The sequence below is a fragment of the Microtus oregoni genome, unplaced genomic scaffold, assembly GCF_018167655.1.
Source record: "Microtus oregoni isolate MIOR12 unplaced genomic scaffold, Mior012 000037F_ref0000500, whole genome shotgun sequence".
NCBI lineage: Eukaryota > Metazoa > Chordata > Mammalia > Rodentia > Cricetidae > Microtus > Microtus oregoni.
The window spans coordinates 6,684,117-6,700,413 of NW_024543096.1; the positions used below are offsets into that span (position 1 = coordinate 6,684,117).

A 16,297-nucleotide genomic window follows, 5' to 3' on the forward strand; every position below is an offset into this window, starting at 1 on the left:
CAAAAGCCCAGGAAACAAGAACAGGAGGCTGTGGACAAGACTTCAAGGGCTTGACTTGGTACCAGCTGAGGCTTTCTTGTTTAGTACTTCCCTCACACACCAACTTATGAATTAACAATTACTACATGGAATTTAAAGATTGAAAGAAATAAGAGCGTATAGCTAATCACATACTCTTTGTATAGCTAGTCACATACTCTTTGGAGCAACGTCTTCCCATCCTAAGTAGTCCTTTTATCTCAGTGCCAAGTGATATTTTGTTTTGATCTTGGAATGTGGAGTTTTCATAAATATTTCTTTGGCAAGGTGTTACTTCTGTGCTGGGGAATTAGTAACCTCGCGATAAAGAGAACCCCCCCCCCATTGTAGCTCTTCCCTGCTTTACTAAAACTGTACCAAGACCTCACATATCTGAGAGAGGCAAAGTGTATCTTAAGGCTTAACACATAAAGGCTGGCTTCCTTAAAGCTGGGCTGTCAGCAGCCTGCAAATTAGAACTGTAGGGAGTGTGGAAATCCAAAGTTGGTCATTACCATGAAGGAGGCGCTCACACAACTCTTCTGAGGGCTAATCTTCAGTGACAGGTGCAGAGACAGGAGACTCAAGTGTTCTTAGGAAATGCCAAGCCTTCTTCCATCCTGAGCCCTTTTGGCTTCCATTGTAGGCATTAGTCAGTCAGAGCCAAGAATATGTAGGAAGGAACTGATCCCGGCCATGTCAAAAGGCGGTCTTTTGCATAACGTGCATAGAGAATCGTAGGGTGTTACAGTCTATGGTATATATACCATAAGAGCTAAGATTTCAATCACCTTGATTTTTTTGTCTTAATATCAATATAAACTTGTGAAAAGAAATCTTCAGAAAACTGAGAGACAGGCCTCATTATAGAGGCTTGAATCTTGTATTATCACTAATTAGGTACATTGATGGGACTTTTGATACTTCAATTGGTTTTTCTATTTAAAAGTTCTTGTTTTGTTTATTGATTTGCGTGCATGTGCCTGAGATAGTCAGATGGTAACTTGTGAGAGGAGCAGGGTCCTTCTTCCCTCTATGCAGGGAAGGGCAGGTCCCTGTTTATGTTTGTGCGTATGAATGTTTTGTCTGGATGTGAGTCAGTGTTCTGTGTGTGTGTGCCTGATGCCCATAGAGGCCAGAAGGAAGTACTGGATACCCTGAGACTGAAGTTACAGACAGTTGTGGGTCATCACGTGTACACTGGGAACTGAACCTAGACCCTCTGGAAGAGAAGTCTGCATCCTTTATCACTGATCCATCTTTCCAGTCCACTTGTTCCTGTTTTGAACTCAGGTCATTAGGATTAGCGGCAAATACCTTTGCCCACTGAGCCATCTCACTGACCCTGATCCTTCAATTTCTACATCTGTAACTGTGCTTAATACACACTGTCTTGGGATGTTGTCATGGAAATGGATGATTGGCTATCAGGCCCTTTGAGGAACTGGAAGTCTGGTTGTGATGGAGCTTTTCATGTTAACCTGTGTTGAGTTGATCATATGGAAAGATTCCTCTTTCTGGTTTGACAGGTCATGAAACTGGCCAATGGGTTGTGGCTCAACAAGAGTCACTTCTGCGTTAGACGATTGAATTGCTGGTGTGAGACCCTTAGAACTCTCATTTTGTGCTGTGGTGGCTAATCAAATTTGTTCCCGCAGTTTAGAGCCACTTTGGATGTTAAAACATAGGAAGCTAAGATATGGGAGAGTGCCCTATAGACGAAGTTTCTCTCCTGCCCGGTCCCACAGTCAGTCCCAAATAAATACACAGAGGGTTAGGTTAATTATAAACTGTTTGGCCTGTTGTTCAGGCTTATTACTAACTACCCATAATTCTAATCTATGTTTATCCATGTGGCTTTCCTCAGTAAGCCATTCTCATCTTGCTTCCTCTGCTTCTAGATGACAACTATGTCTCTGACTTTCCTCTTTCCAGAATTCTCTTAATTCTCTTAGTCTGGTTACCCTGCCTATACTTTCTGCCCGGCTAGTGACCTGTCAGCGTTTTATTAAACCAATACGAATGACAAACATTTACAGTGTACAGGAGTATTAGCCCACAGCAGTGCCCTGACCCACAGTGGACTCCAAGTAAGAAGAAATAGACCTAGATTGAGAAATCACTTGTTTGTGTCTGTTTTTCCCTTCCTTCCTTCCTTCCTTCCTTCCTCCCTCCCTCCCTCCCTCCCTCCCTCCCTCCCACCCTCCCTTCCTTCCGCCCATCCATTTTTTTTTTTTGACAAGACTATCACTGTGTTGCCCTGGACAGCCTAAAACTAGCTTTTTAGAAACCCTAAAAAGTTAAGCTCTCAGAAGAATGAGTTCTTAGACCCTGGAGCTTGACCCCACCCTACCAGTTGCTCTCTGGCTTCCCATCTGGTAATGCAGTGTCTTCCTCTGCTGTACACTTGCACCTTTGTGATCCTGTCCATCATAGGGCTAATGTCATGACTTTTGGACTTCCAGCTTCCAGCCTGTGAGGTACACAAACCTCATTTGCTTATAAAGAATCCAGTCTGTGGTATTGTGTCCTTAGCAAGAAAAGATGAATGAAAACCCTTTTGAGCCCTGCTCTCCTAGACTTCAGAATGTCCTCATTGACCCCTTATCGCCTGGCCACTCATCAGTCTTTTTGCTGAATTTTCTTTCTTATCCCAAATAGCAGAGTGCACTTGAACTCAGACTTTGGACCACTTTTCTTTGACTCCTTCAGTAATGTCTGCTTTCTGTCTTATTATTGAACGATTGTTTTTTAAAATTGATTTGTCCATTCTCTTATACACAGAGAGTAGTAACTCTCTGCCTATTCCACATTGCTAATAATTTTCCTAGTAACCTGATGGATTTTAACTTTATAGTTTTTTCATCTATAATTTACTTAATTATACAAACAAATATATCGTTTAAATGTTTGTAGACTTTTGGAGTTAGTGTAGGATTTTCGTCAATTATCTTTGTGTGAAGTGGTTAAAATATGAGAATGGTCTGTGTATGAAAACTACTCTTCTTTGTAGAACTGAGCCACGTAGCCCATCCATCATTTTTTGGCCATGCTCCTTGGGTTATGCAGCTCTGTGCTATTCTGAGCCCCATTCTTGCCAAATTTCCTTTGTTATTATAACAAGTAGTCATTGCTGTGTAACAAAGCACTAGTAATAATTCATTATCTGTCATGGTTTCTAAAGGTTCGGAATCTGAAGTGACTTGGCAGTACGATTCTGGGTCATTTTCTCATGATGTGTTAGTTGGATGTTAAACAGGGCTGCGGTTATCTAAAGGTTTTCTGGGACTGGAAGATTTACTTCTAGGTGGCATACCTGCTAGCATTTGATACTGGCCAGTAGGTCTCTTTCCATGCAGGCTTCTGCACATAGCTGCTGAGAATCCTCATGGCACGTGCTTGACTTTCCTGAGAAGGCTGTCTAAGCAACCAAGAAGAAATTTTAGCTAAATTTACTTTCAGAAGTCACATGTAGTGACTGAAATGTATAAGTATTATATTATCAACCTTTGATGAATAATCGGTACTGATTCTGTTTCCTAGATATGATGAATAGAACAGTTGTCAACACGGAAGAACAAATACTTTTATAGAAATATAAAGAATCCTTTGAGTTTATGCCCTGATGTGGTAACTGGGTCATATGAACAAAACACTTTAGGTTTTCATCCTTGGATCTTAGTTTCTAGTTTATGTCTGTGTATTTATGTGGGAATGGCTGTGTAGAGTTGCCAGGAAATTAGAAAGAGGGCCGTGAAAGGAGCGAGAGTTTAGGGACTAGAAATAGCATGGGTAACAGAACATGTATGATGTGAAGGTGGAGGCAGGAATACTGGGGGAGGGAGGGTTGGACTGGGAGAGGGGGTGAGGAGGTTTTGGGAAGGAAGTAGGGAGAGGAGCAACTAAAATCAAGTATAAAAACACTACAAGGAAACTTACTACTTTGTGTGCTAAAAATAAGAGAAAATGCAATTTCCTGCCAGGTTTGTGGCAACACAAGTTTATAATCCCAGCATTCCAGAGACTGGAGGCTGGAGCATCAAACATTAAAGCTCTATTTTAGCTAGACTGAATAAATGAGATCTCCATTCAAAAAACAAGAGTGGGGTGGATTTAAGGCTGCTCACAGTCTTGATGCTTTGTATGCAGTTTATTTCTTCTCTCTGGAAGATTCAAGATGCTTACCATCTTCTCAGGAGTTAGACAACTATATGAAGTGATATTGGTCTGTGCCAACTCACAGTGTAAGACACTCAATGGCCTCTTTAAATATAGAATTAATGTCTTTCCTTTCTGGAAAAATAAAACTGTTGGTTAAAAAAAAATTATGGGCTGGCAGGATGGTTCACTAGGTAAAGGGGTGTACTGCCAAGTTGACAACCTAAGAATGATTACTAGAACACATGTGGTAGAAGATGAGAATTGAGTCCAGCAAGTTGTCCTCTGATGTCCACACACATGCCTTGGCACCTCCCAAATAAATAAATAAATAAACAAATAATATGTTTTTGAAGTTGCATATTATCATCTCTATCTGGTTCTTTTGGCTGTGTAATAGACTCTGCATACTTCCCTGTGTATAGCAGGTACCAAAGATGTGAATACCAAGCATGCTTTGGGGACATTGTAGAGTTGGCCGTCAGGTTGACCAAAGACAATTATTTGTTTGAGATATTTTCTTGGATTTGATCAACAGTTTTAATCAGAATTCAGGGATGCCAGCTGATGAAGTACCGCTGATCTCATGCAGGACTCAACACATGGGAACAGATAACTTTTCGTGAGTCCTTTGCTGGAGCAGCATCTGAGGGACAGAGAGTGACTGAGACTGTAGGTCGCAATGCCTTCTGGGGTAGTTTTCCAATCTAACCTTGTTATTTGTAACTCTTTTCACTCTTTTTGCTCTTCTCTGAATCTAAATATTTTAAAGAAAATGGCTCAGACAGTAAACAAGAGGATGTTGAGAAGACAGTAGACATAGCATCCTACAAGAACAATCGCTCTGGTGTGTGCCAGACCTTTTCTGTAAATTTCAGCTTCTCTAGCTCTTCCAAAGGCCATATTATCCCCATTTTAAATCCCAAAAAAAAAAAGACAGAGTAATATTTACAAGGCCATGCATTAGGTGTGTATTCTGAGACTTGAACCAATGTCTCTACTGCTTTTTATTCTTATTGTGTTAGTGTTCACATACAGAGAGACACAGATACACAGACATACACACACACAGTTTCTTTCAATACACACACAAGCACACATATGCATACATACATGTGTACCCACGCATGTGCCTACGCACATGCTCACAGGCATACGCTTGTACACACAAAGACATGCACGCACACACACCTCTCATACACATGCTATCACATGCACTCACAAAATATTTAGTCATCGAAAACTGAACAGACTATGAAGCTCTGTGTTGTTTGGAAGGCCCTGTCAAAGGTATAAGGTAATTCCCGGTGTGAAAACATTTTAAAGCTGGGAAGTGCATTATGAGCGCATGATCCCAGGGTTATTAATCAGCTCAGAGAATGGGGGGAAATGAGCCATGCGTAATTTCTGTGTTTCTTCTTCAGCTAGGTGATGATAGAGCACCTGCCCATCAATCCTTGCCTTATTAAAACAATAATAGCCAATCCAAGGGATACACTGGAATTGATGTACAGTTCCTGTAAATTTCCATTTGCTCAGATGTGGAATGGAAATAGCACTCTTTCGAGTCAGAATATATTCTATATGGTAAATGTTTTAGACAGGCAATCCTGCTAGGCTCGAAACTTTAGGGCAATGTCAAATCATCAGTTCACCGCTGAGGCCTGAAGAGAAGCTTGCTTGTGAAGCATTTTGCTGTAATGTCAATATGCTGTCATATTTGTTCCCAATGGGAAGACATTGCCTTTGTGACAACTGGTATTTCAAGAAAATAGGCCTTGGGTATGGGGAAAGCACCTTTCCCTTGGACTGCCCACCCCCACCCCCCCAGTTCTGGCATGTTCTCCGGTGGCGTAGCGCAGTAACGGTGAACTTGAAGACAATCTTGAGAGTGAGCGATGATATGCGGCCCTCATTACATTGCCTTGGCACCCTGCCCATAGACAGCAGCAGCAAGAGCCTTGATTTCATTTTAAAAGGAGTTAGAAGAATGCGAAGAAGGTCACAGCCATCAATCTGTTATCACCGTGCTAGATGGGATCTCTTTAAGGAGGAGTGCGAGGCACATCTTAAAGCCTCCAACGAGGGTTCCAATGACAGAGCTCATCCCACCACTTCCTAATGAAAGTGTGCAGTGTCTGAGAGAGCCCACAAGCCCTGCACAACCGAAATTGCCTAAGAAAATGCTTTCGTTCTAAATTGTTCCAGCTAGAGTCAGCAAATACTCAATATATGCAGCCAGACACGAATATAAAAGTAGGAAAGCACATCCTACCATCCAATGAGATTTTATTACCTTCGCATCCTGGCGAGTGGGTCGGTAGCTGCCCTGCCGAGACTGAGCAGCCCCTGTAAAACTGAGGATGGATTGGAAGGCCTTGAGGAGCCTTAGTCTCCCAGAAGGAACCCCTACCACACCAGCTGGGGCCATGAGGTTTTTCGGGCGTGTGTCATGCCCTTTGTCCGATTCCCTTTGCTTTACTTTAAAGGATAAGCTAGAAAATAAGTATATAATACTTAGCATTTTAGTCCTGCAACACAGGGCTCTTATCTCTGTGAGGTTTTATCTCTTTATGTTTTTATATAATTAAAATTCTGGTGCATTTTCAAATACGTTTTATTTTTCACTGTTAATATAAGCTTCTGAAGTTACAGAGTTTGAACATTAATATTTCATAGTGGTCTTTTAATCTATCAAGCTGATACGCTACAATTCACCTATTCTCTTCCTTTTGTACATTTATGTTGACAATTTCTTCCAGTGAATATGGCAATGTAATAAATTCCTTCGTAAGGACACATTTTGAAACTTTTCTAAGGTGTTTTCTTAGGCTAAATTTTTGAAGAATGGATTTAGAAGGTCAAGGGCATTTTGTTGTTTATCCAATTTACCTTTATAGGTTTGTTTTTCTGATTGGTACCAAGTGAACTTTCTTCTTTTATTTATATTGTTGCTGCCTTTGAAGAGTACAAACAAGTATTTAGGAATAGACATAGTATTGATCTGCCTAACCAAGTGTGATAATTGTATCAATAATGGCTCCAGCAAGACAAAGAAGTCACACCATTGGTTTTTTATTCCTTCCCATCTCCGGACAGTAACTCCCCTGCCCCCAGTGTTAGAACCCAACTGGAAGCCCCTTGGCACAGCACGTAGTTGATACTTCCTCAGAGAGTGATACCATCACCTGAATAGCGATATGAAATGTCCTTCATAGACACCTGCATTTGAATCTTGGTCCCTGTTTTGGTCCCCAACTGTTTTGGGAGACTGTAAAACCTTTAAGAGGAGGGCCCTTGCAAGAGTTCTAGGCCAGCCCCACATCCACTGGAGGCCTCTTATGCCTCCTGACTACCCTGTGATATAACCAGCTGCCTCCCTTCTCCAGCCCATGCCATTGCCGTCGTGACGGACTGTATTCCCTCACACTGTGAACCCAATTAAATCCCTCCTTAAGTTGGGTCACAGGGCTGGGAACATCAACTAATAACCAGGGGTCACCCTTCTGGGACACAGAGCAGAGAGAACAGTGGTAGCTGAGGGACAAGTGGCAAACAAACAAAATCAAAACCAGTCAGGACAATAATGCCAGTCAGTTTGTGTCCCCAGCAGCACAGGACACGATAGAATCAAACACATTTGTGTCATGTTTCACATCTCTCTCAGAGAGGCTCGGAAGGCTTCAGGGGTTGCCTTTCCTTCATTATAAAAACTATGTCCCAATGAAACCACTGGAGGCTCCTGAAGTATCTCTCAGGAAGATGAGAGGAAGTCATGGGTCTGTGGGCTGTGCCCTTGCTCCCTGAGGTCTTGTCCTCCACAGCACCTCTGGCTTTGTGCCTCAGAACAGCTTGTCCACCTCTCCAGCCCTCCAGCCTGCACACTCAAGCTGTGGCGGCCCGAAGCTTCCAGTGTTGGGTACTAAAATAGCTTGTCTCGGAAAGAACTCCATGGCTGGATAGCATTCCGGAAGATGGACGAGGGCCTCTGGGCGTTTTGCAGATTGGTGAGCCTAGTATAAAAACAAATTCTCGATTATTAGAGTTCTATCTTAAGCTTGAGCACTGGGGCCTGATTTTTGTTCCTATACCTGTAGGTAGGTTCAAATCAGTGTCAGGTAGAACTGCCTTTAATGTGAAGGTTCTCTCCCTCCCCCTCTCCCTTCCTTACCTTTCATTTTCTTCTCTGGTATTGGGGCCAAACCCAAGCAGAGCATTGCACATGCTAGGCAGATACTCTACACTGAGCCACAATATGAAGGTTCTTCCTAAATGATTCCAACACACCGTTTTCAGTCAACAACCGCTGCTCACAAAGCCAAGTGAAGAAAAGTTATACGGTTGTTCTAGGAACAGTGGTGCATCCATTCTTCACTTGGAACATGGAAGGAAATGCTGGCAGATGGCAAAAGAACTCATGCCGTAGTGAGCAGTACTGGCTGTATTCTCATTGGACAGCAGCGTGTTTGACTGATCATCATTTAACAGGTTAACATAATGGGACTAATCTTGATGCCACTGGCTTTATGCCTTTGGCTGTTGGCTTCAACCTGTTCTTTTGTTGGGGTAGATTTGGGTACTAGCCCTACAGATTTTGTCCCTGAGTTCTTGTTGGCAGTTGTCTAGTCAGCACACTAATAAGAATAATTAAGGTTAATACTAAGGTTTCCAAGGCAACACTCTTCTTTTACTCACAGTTCAAGTTATATAATTGGTGTGCAGAGGTAAGAACACCAAAATGGTGACCTCGGCCTCTGTGTACTGACTTCAGGAAGGAAGAGAAGGGGACTTTTAAAAAAACACCTTAAAAAGACCTTATGAATCTTTCTCATAGGAGTTTGAGTGACCTCGTGGTTCGTATTTGGGAACTGTCTGCATGATATTAGCCACCTGGCTCACTTGAGCTATGCTGTCTACTCTTCTCTGTGAAATACACGGGACGGTCTTTGCATATCTGCATGGCTTCAGCATGAAATCTCTTAGTCACTGCCTTCTGTTTCTTCCCTTCCTCCCTGTCTCCCTCCTCTTTCTTTCTCTTTGGGTCAGGGTTTCTCTATGTAGTCCTGGCTGTCCTAGAACCAGGCTGGTCTCGAACCCAGATACACTCTCCTGCCTCTGCATCCCCAGTGCTGGGATGACAGGCATGAGCCACCTCTGCCTAATGCCCCTGATTCTTTTTCTAGGGTTTAAACTCCACAGTACTATCTCTATAAGAATGTGGCTGATGAATTCTGGACTTCTTGGGGATTACCAACATGTAGTTCTCTTTGGGTACAGAACTGCAAACTTTGTTTTTTCTTGTTGCGGGGAGGATGTAGTCTCCAGATTGTTGGCAGTGGCTGTAGACTCAAGCATCTACACATGGATGGGAAACCATCCAGGGAGTGTGTTGGGCATTCCGTGCTTAGGTCTGTTCTGCAGCAAGGGTTGTGAAACATTTTCTACATTGGCATCATATGATACTATGAACAGGTGAGCCTGTAAGAGCAGCCCGCTGTTTCCATTCAGACAACATCTTTTGTCCTTAGCAACCCACAGAAGTGGAATCCTTTCTTCTGCTTCTGAAGTTGAGTAGCAGGGCCGTTACCAGTTGTTACTAGGGCTGCTCACCAATTCCCCTGGTGGAGTTCATCAGGGTGAGAGATAATCCAAATAGCAGATAGTTCATTAATCATGTCTCCCTGTCACAGAGCTGTGAGTCGTGGTTTCTCTCCAGCCAGTGAACTTTCTGCTTGTTTGTGTTAGGATTATGAGGAAAAGAGCCCGGATTCCATAAGTTCAGAAAGCAGTGTCAACACTGCTCCGCCCCTCTCCTCAGACCAATCTGGCAGCCAGGTAGCAGGAACGGTAATGAAGGAATGCCCATTTAGGGCCTCTTTAGTAATTCATCCAGAGCTGACCATGCTGGGATGGGTTTTCTAAGAAGAAAGTTGATGTGGGTTGTGATTATTGGACTTCATCTGCTGGAACCTCCGGCAGGAAGTTTGACTTTTCTAGCCCAACATACTTTTCGCATCACCTCGGGGGGGGGGGGGGCCCTACCACCAAAACCTCCTCCCTGGCAAAACCCAGGATTGCAAACACAGCCTTGCCTACCAGTCCGCGCGGCCACTTTACAAATTGCTAATCTCAAAGCCTGTTTGCTAGCCAAACAAGGCCCTCCTCAGCAAAGCCTTCCACAAACAGAGCCACGCCCAGCCTGCAGTCAGGAGGAGGGGATTACTTTCCGGACTTGGCTGGGGTTTCAGCTGCCAGAACACAGTCTTCCTCTGCCTGGAAACCAGCTCTTAGCTGCAGCCCCTCCTCCTCGCTCAGGGAAATCGCCCTGCCTTCAGGGGGCATTCAGTCTGTTAAGCCGGCCTGGGGCCTCTTTCTCAATCACTGCTTGGGGGAGACCACCTTAAGGAAGGTTTAGGGTGGGAGGAAGTGGCAGGGTGCCCTGGTGCTGGTCCAGGTGACTGGGGCTTTGAATCCTGGGGTCTTCTGTGATCCCAGGCAGTATCCAAAGGGGATACCGCAGAGTTCTCTAATGCACCCAGCCTCTCGAATTACACGCTCTTCTTGCCAGATCGTTTTAGTTCCAATCAGCTTAGCAACACATTGTAGACGTGAGTTTTGTTATTTTATAGAAACAGCTGGTAGCATCCATTTAAAATTGCCTACTCCTCTCCTGGCCTTTCTACTCTTTTGCCCGACTTTCCTGCTGGGCTTGCTTTCCTCCTTCCTGAAGTATAGTCTGGAAGTCCCTTTCCTGAGCTTCCATTGGTAGTAAAAACCAGTTTTGTTTATAAGGAGCTGCGTTCATTTCTTTCTCATCTCTGAGCCATAACTTTGTTGTGTGTTTTACTAACAGCTGGGAGCGCCCTAGCTTGACCTCTGCTGTTGCCATAGAAACCGCTGCCACTCAAGTTGTCCTGGCTTCTTTTCTGTCACCAGCACTGTGTTTGGTCTTCTGCCATGTCTCCTCAGCACTCGCTGATGAGGAACACTTTCATCTCTTCTGCTTGGAAGAGGGTCTGGTCTGGGCATTTCTTTGTAGTACGGTTTTCCATTGGTTCCACAAAGTTCTCAGCCCTCCCCAACCTCTCTCCTGCATTCTCACCGTTTCTAGAACATTTACCAGGTTGGTAGTTCTTCCTTCAGCTATCCCGATCTAGAGCGGAACTCTGTCTTAGTTAAGGTTTCTATGCTGCGATGAAACACGATTGAAAAGCAAGCGGAGGAGGAAAGGGTTTATTTGACTTATACCTTCACATTGCTATTCATCATTGAAGGAAGTCAGGGTAAGAACCCAAGTAGGTTGGGAACCTGGAGCCAGGAGCTGATGCAGAAGTCATGGAGGGGTGCTGCTTATTGGCTTGTTCCCCATGGCTTTCTCCGTCTATATACTTATAGAACCCAGGACCAGCCCAAGGATGAAACCACACGCCGATTGCCCGGTGTACTGCAACAGGATGCACTGCAGAAGGCTGTTTTCCGGTTTGTTGCTCACGTGGTGAAGGCGTGTCAATGAGGAACCCATCACTTACCTTTGTTTTTTGTTTGAGGCCTACTCTAGCTAGTCTAGCTGCTGTTCCGATCCCCCTGATTATAAACCAGACGAGAAAAACACAAGCCACCTGCCTCAGCAGGGGAGTGAGGCAGGCTCACCTGGGTCTCTTCTGTCGTGAAGTAGTGAATAGTTCCTGATTGGTTGCTCAGTGCTGCTGGGTGGGTGAACAGCAAAGGGCAGATGGAATTTGGGTGTCAGGTGCCTGCTTTCTAGAACTCTACCTAGTGGGTGTATTTCAGAGCCAAAGAGGGCCTCTGATGATCGTTTACCGGAGACGTGGAAGGCAAGAATGAGCAAATGCAGGCATTTAGAAGGATTTCTGAAAAAGCCGTCTTCTTTAGCTTTCTAAGACTATAATAAGAAAAGGAGCAGGGAGATAATTTTTAAATTCCCAAGAGCTATAGTAGCTCTTAAAGTACAGACAACATTTAAAAACACGAGGAGGGCCAGTGAGATGGCTCAGGGGTAAAGGCACCTGCCATCAGTGACCTGAGTTTGACACTTGGAACCCACACGGCAGAAAGAGAGGCCTAACTCCTGCAAGTCCTCTGACACCACATGTATGTCACTGTATGTACCCGTAAACACACAGTAGATTTTATAGACAATTGAAATGAATATTATACAAACTGTAGCCATAAGGATCTCCCTGATATGATACAGACAGACCAGGACGAGTGGCCTGGGTGCCTTCTGCTTCCTTCAGAGAATCTCCCCTCACGCTCTCTCCAAACCTCTTTGAGAAGCATGTAGCGAACACCCTCATGCAGAGCTATACATGGACAGCAGGCTGCCGGGTTCCTGCTCTGCTTTCTAACTGGAGCTGATCTTTGAGGCAATGCTAGGCAGCTCCTGAGCAGCCAGCAAGCCTATCTACGGGGTGGGAGAGGCTGCCGTTGACGACTTAGTGCCTTTTGGAATCAGGGACCTCTCCTGGGATGCTGGCAGCATCTCTGTCCAGTGGTGCTTATCATGGCCAGATGCGCTCTCTCCAGCTTTCTTCATGGAGCTTAGTTTCCAGACCTGACACCTTTCACAGGTGTTCCTCGATGCTGATAGGTAAGTCATAAGACCATGATAAATAGAAAAATGCTACTACGTGAAAACGAACTTCTCTCTAACGCGTTGATCCTCCAGCTTAGCCATCTGGTTCTGAGTCCCGGTGCCTTCCCCTTCCTTCTGATGGCACAGCTGATGGGGAGCCGCATGCCTGCTGCTGTGGCCCAGCACCATGAGAGCACATCTTGCGATATTTGGCTAGTCTGGGAAAGTGTTACAAATCAAAGATTCAGCATGTAGTTTCAAGTGAACATGAATGGCTTTCACATCCCACAAAGCTGAAGATTAGTAAATGGAGCTCTAGTTAGGCAAGATCTCTCTGTTTAAGTTTCTTCATTTTGTCTATTGCCAACTCAGGGCGTGGTGGGAGGCTGGAGCTCCAAATATTGGCTGTAGGTTGGGACCAGAGTCCTACCTGCCTGCCTGACGGGCTTTGGTGTCCAGGATAGAAGGTGAAAGTGGAGGAGATGGAAACCCCGTCTGGAGGGGCTAGGGTGTTGAATACCAACACTGTCTCGGACTTTGTTAACAGCTTTCTGCTTTGTGTAATAAATGGCCTTCTTGTTTTGTTTCTTTTTGCTTCCCTACACTCTTGCTCGTGTGCTAGGCTGTGACCTTTGTTCAGCATCTTGTGCCCTGCTGGCACTCTGCTCAGACAGAGGGGCCGTCCCACCTTTCCCCGAGTGCTGCCCCCCTTCAGAGGCCACTTGGCCAGGAAGCCACTCTCACCTCTGCTGCACAGGACCCAGTGGAAGCCGCTCTTGCCTCTGCTGGTCTTGCTTCTTTCTTAGATTTCTGGAACACAGCCAAAGATGCTGTTCTACTGCTGGGCCTTTGCTGAAGCCAGTGATCGTCCCCCAGGTCCCAGTACAAATATGGCGTATTCCCAGGTGAATTGTGTCACATTGTTCTGGAGAGAAGTGTGACTTTAAGTGTTCGGTCAAGGGAAGGAGAAGGGAGAATGGCACCATTAGAATTTAGACATTAGGATAGTTTGGTCTTCGTCTCATAGCTATACCACATTTAAGCAAACGTTCATGGAATAACTTAACATCTAGATATAAATTCAAGATTTTTGTTCAAAAACAAAGGTTTCTACATTCCAAAATGGTATCTAGCCTGGTCTCGTTGACTCAGGGCTGAGCGGGTTGGTTAGGAAGGGAAGTACCCGCATCCTCCTCCCTGTGCTGCCTTCACTGACCGTTTCCACCTGTGCTATATATGTCCTGGCTGGCTGGTTTTTCTTCCTGGGGACAACAATGTACAGAATCTGTGTGTCATTGTACTCGGCCTTTGAGTATGAAAGGTTGTCATGCCTAAAGACCTCTTCAACAACTTGTCCTCGGCCTTAAACCCCCTCTTAAAAGCCTTTTATCCCAAATGTCTACAACATCCATCATAATGATACATTCCTGTGCCCGCCTGCTTAGATAGACCACACTTCTGCCTGCCACTGGCAGCCCTTCTGGACTTGGCTAATCACGTGGGGGTTATGAGTCTTTTAAGTCCATAGGTGAGTGCAGAGAAGATAGCCTGATTGAACAGCAAATCCTCACCACACGAGTGATTCTTGCTTCTGGAGAATGCGTTAAACGGCTCTGCTCCGGTTTTATTAATTGCGGAGATGCTGCTTCTGATGTTGGTTAAAAGCCGTGGTTTGGGTAACTTCTCCTAACCGTATCAGCTTCTCATGGGAGAAGGTTCAACAGAAAGCTGTGTTTAGAATGTTTCTACGAGGAGGCAGTGCTTGATCTAATCTGCCGTCCTGAATTCATTTCATCTCGTGAGCTTTTACGTTCCAGCTCTCTTAGCGCTGTTAACATGAAATGCTTCAGAAGCTTAGAGACCTAATCCTGTGGCTGTGCTTGGTGAAGATAGGCGGTGGTTTCTCATTTGATTTTATTTCATCACGGGTCACTAATGGGTCTAAATAAGCTTGGCTGTACTGGCAGGACCCAGCGAGAAGAGAAGAGCCAGGAAAGAGGGGGAAAGAAAATGAAAGGACTCCTGAGGATGTGAGAAAGAACAAAGCAGGGAAGAGAGAGAGACACACACACACACACGTGTTGGCTGCTGGTTGCTTCAGGGCTGCGTGTCTGCTGCATAATAAGCCTGGAAGTAGAGAGACCATGGTCAGATCCTCAAAAAAAGTACACGGGGGTCTGTGTGGCCAGGGCTGCTGCTTTCTTTCGTTTGATGATCAAAGGATGGGAAGGTTGTCAGGACCCAGGGTGACCAGACAGCTGGAAATGCCTGGGCCTTAATGTCCATGTCCAGGTGTGCATGTGAGGTGCCTCCCCACCGAGAGCTCATGGGTGGAGGCTTATACCCCCAGTGTACCCCAGAGCTGGAACCTTGGGAAGAGGTTGGATCATGAGGGTCAGTCCTCTTGAATGGGCTGCACTGTTGGCCTCAAAGCTTAATACAAATGTTTGGGGGATAAGCTTTGTTATGAAGTTCATCCTCCCCGCCCCCCGTCCCTCCCTTTTTTCCCTTCCCCTCCCCTTTCCCCATCTTTCTCTCCATCTTCCCTTCCTGGCCAGCGTCGACTCTGCCATGTGTTGTTACCCAATAAGCTTCTGCTTCACAATGGATCTAAAAGCAATGGAGAGTTAGCGCAGCCCAGTCCACTATGGACTGAATCCTCAAGCAGACCTTTTCTCCGTGAAGTTTTCTCTCAAGTATTTCTGCCAGAGGTGGAAAGCTGACACACTCACTCACGGTGATCTCTTGTGTGAGCGGAAGAGTCACATACATGGAAAATTTCTTAGCAGGGACATGTGACCAGCAAAGTCTTCATAAGAAAATAAGAATGAGGGACTAGAAAGAACTGATAATGAAAAATGATTCTTCCAGAGAGAGAAACGGCTCTGAAATATATACAAAACCACAGGGCCTTTGAGGAGTTGCCGCTCTTAGATAGTCTAGTCTCATCTCTGAACCTTTCGTATAAGGAAACCGAGACCAGGAAAGTGGAAATGGTGCAGCCCAAAGCTGTGGGTACAGCTGTGCAGTCAGTGTGGGTACAGACAGCTGTGCCGTCGGTGTGGGTACAGACAGCTGTGCAGTCAGTGTGGGTACAGACAGCTGTGCCGTCGGTGTGGGTACAGACAGCTGTGCAGTTAGTGTGGGTACAGACAGCTGTGCCGTCAGTGTGGGTACAGACAGCTGTGCAGTCAGTGTAGGTACAGTTGTGCAGTCAGTGTGGGTATAGCTGTGCAGTCAGTGTGGGTACAGACAGCTGTGCAGTCAGTGTGGGTATAGCTGTGCAGTCAGTGTGGGTACAGACAGCTGTGCAGTCAGTGTGGGTACAGACAGCTGTGCAGTCAGTGTGGGTACAGACAGCTGTGCCATCAGTGTGGGTACAGCTGTGTAGTCAGTGTGGGTACAGCTGCCTCTGTGGGTTCTCTTCACATTGTTACATAGACAAATCAGGACAGACGAGAGTTCAGTTAACTGCCGTTATAAAGAAGAGCCAGTCCTAGGATGAAGGTGGGTTTTCGTGGTGTT

At 45.2% G+C, this 16,297-nt stretch overlaps 1 protein-coding gene across 6 annotated transcripts in view; it reads left to right on the forward strand.

Annotated features, from left to right (window-relative positions):
* The window catches only part of Lypd6b (LY6/PLAUR domain containing 6B), a 167,588-nt gene that overhangs the window by 61,128 nt on the left and 90,163 nt on the right, over positions 1-16,297 (forward strand). The window lies entirely within an intron of this gene.